The sequence below is a fragment of the Pteronotus mesoamericanus genome, unplaced genomic scaffold (assembly GCF_021234165.1).
Source record: "Pteronotus mesoamericanus isolate MK-2021 breed Mesoamerican mustached bat unplaced genomic scaffold, CSHL_Meso_final scaffold_85, whole genome shotgun sequence".
NCBI lineage: Eukaryota > Metazoa > Chordata > Mammalia > Chiroptera > Mormoopidae > Pteronotus > Pteronotus mesoamericanus.
Genome location: NW_026555329.1, coordinates 21,063,009 through 21,065,816, shown reverse-complemented (window position 1 = coordinate 21,065,816; position 2,808 = coordinate 21,063,009).

Genomic DNA, 2,808 nt, shown 5'->3' with positions numbered 1-2,808 from the left:
AAGAAATGTATTATTGCTGGAATCTATTTTCCTTATTCAGAGACTTCAAGGTCAAATACAGAGTTGCTGGTGAACACAGAAATATTGCTAGCTAATACATATTATTGCATTTCATAAGCCTTAAAATTAGAAACTTTCATGTGAGGGTATAAAGTGTATCTTTAGGACTGTAACCTAAGCATATGAATGGATTTTGGTTAGAAACCACAGAGAGAAATTAAATAACTGTGTGGCTCTCTACTTGCTGATTAGTGCTACAGTCATTGTTCTTGGAGTAATATGTAGTTATGTGCGTCTGAAAAAAAAAATCCCTACATTTGACAATCCAAACTCCTAAAATAGAGAAGGGTTGATTGTTTGCTTAATGAAAAAATTCACACAAAAGTTCTTCTAAACAGGAAAATCTTCTACTACACCAGATAATTTGCTTACATTTAATCACCTTTAATTACTTGGCAAAGAAAAAAGCCAAAGAAAAAATTAGGAAAAAAAAAGAGTTAGGAGCTTTTGCCAACTGAGGATGAAGCAGAAAATAAAATCTCAAAACACAATTTTTCCAGGCATATCTTTTGCCATCATATATGTAGAATGATAGAAAATAAAAAAATAAAAAAATCTTTCCTGTAATTATACATATCTTAAAAAAAAAAACAAAAAACAAAAAACTGAGCTTAGAGCTTGAGAGATGCCTGATAGCTTCATACAGATCAGCACCTCTTAATCACCTGAACTTTCGAATTGTGTTCTACTCATTTATGCGCAGAAGACACCTGCTTGCTTCTACGGACATTTTACGTCCAAAGACTGCCGAACAGATGCTTCAGACAGCAGCAGGGCATGTGGACCTCGGATAGTTTCCCGCGGGGTCCAAACACGTTTCCACACTGACAGGTGAGCGGCGGGCGGGTCCCAGCCAGCTCCGCCCACTGCCGCTCTACTGCCAAAGGGGCGGGGTGACGGTGCAGCGCACCTGAGAGGTTTTCGGGCAGGGGAGAAGTTTTTAACAGGAGAAAATGGAATTCAGACTGGCCCAACTGATAACAAACTCGTGGTTTGAATCAGCCTTACACTGTAACCGACCTTCAGTGGGATTTTTAAGCAGACGATTTCTCAAAGTGTTTGACAGCCCCTAGCATGCGTGGTATTTTGTGCCTCAGAATGAATCACTAATACTTGCCTGCTGGCTATTCTTTAGAAAAGTTGGGCAGGCGCTATTGAGTTTCTGTCACTTCTTAAGAATAAACTGCCTTCTGCTATGGTGTGCTAAGGAGACTCCGAAAAATACTGTAATTTCCTTCCTTCTAAGTTTTAGTGACACTACTGAGGAAAGTGACTTCTAAAATTAACTAAAATCTGGGAGTTGGTTAATGGGCCTCTGGGCAAACCTGTGAATGAAAACATGGGCATATGGGTATCTCTACCCACAATACAGTTGCCAAGAACTTCACAAATAGAGAAATTAATAAATTATGCCCATGTTTTAGACAAAATTTTTAAAAATTTTAATTTCTTGTGAACTTATACTTGTTATGATACAAATATAAAAATTGCCAGGTCTTTTAGTATTTTGGGGCTGTGTTTCAGCAGAGCCAATTCCTTAGAAAAAATTGTTTTGCAGTTTAATAACCGATGTGTTACTTATTTTGTTCATCTGAATTTTAAATTAGGATTAAAAATGTAGTCCACATCGGAAGACCACCATGGCAGGGGACCAGGATGTGCAAGCAGCAGACAGGGCCTTGCTACCTGGCCAGGGTTGGGGGCTGCGGGGCGGGGGACTGGAGGAGTTTTGCACTAACAAAACTGAGTGTTGCTTTTTCAGCCTGTCCGTCTTTGAAACATTCTGCGCCTAGAAAAGCGAGGTAATTAGGAACCTCAAAAAAATGTTTCTTAAATAAATGAATGCCTAGGCTTTCTTTGCACACTTAAATGCTCAAAATCAGTCTATTATCCATCTCTGAGAACAACTTAATTACAGACAATCCTTCAGAACCTAGCTAACAACTAAAATATCTAAGTTACAGAATAGTGTGAAGACTATCAGCCATCTTAAAAAAATACAAGTGCTGGGCAAGAGTTAAGTATGCACAGAAAAATGAAGTCAGAAGAATGTTTGGAAACATCTCTTTAGCCTTGCTCAGACCACCCTCCCCACCCCCGCCCCCGGTAAACCTGCTACCTTGTGGAATATACTGGCATAAAACAAGGAAGCTCATCTCTTAGGACAGTGTGAGTTTTAAAACAGACCTTTGCACCTCTTTTCCCTATCATATTAACTTCCAATTCTTGTAACAGAATTCAAATAGATACTTGGAAAAAGTCTGTATTTATTTTCACGTGGCTCTCATTTTCTTCTTGAAGGCCAGAGCACCAGTGTAAAGGAAATAAGCATGTTGATGGAAGTCCATTCATTTATCTAAATTAACTCCCTGGGACTGCTGAGAAATAGAAATCATTTTGAAAAGCCCACTTGTACTTCATTAAAAAAATTATTTGAGAAAAACGATTTAAAATCACGACCCTCCTTATTTTGTTGTTTACAAAGGTCAGAGAAAAGGCCAAAAGAATGTTTTTGATTTATTTTCTGAAAAAGTACATTAGAAATGCTTGAGATATAGGTATGTAACAAAACGAGGTTGCAAACTGCATTGATAAGAAATTACTTTCTCATGCTTTGGAGGAAAATATCATTACCAATTTTCTGAGGACTTATATTGCTTGAAAGGTTTTTGGTAGCCTTAGGAAGTTTTTCCACTGTGGAGGAGTAATATGTAGCTATCCTCCTGATCATGTATCTGAATGCACTGA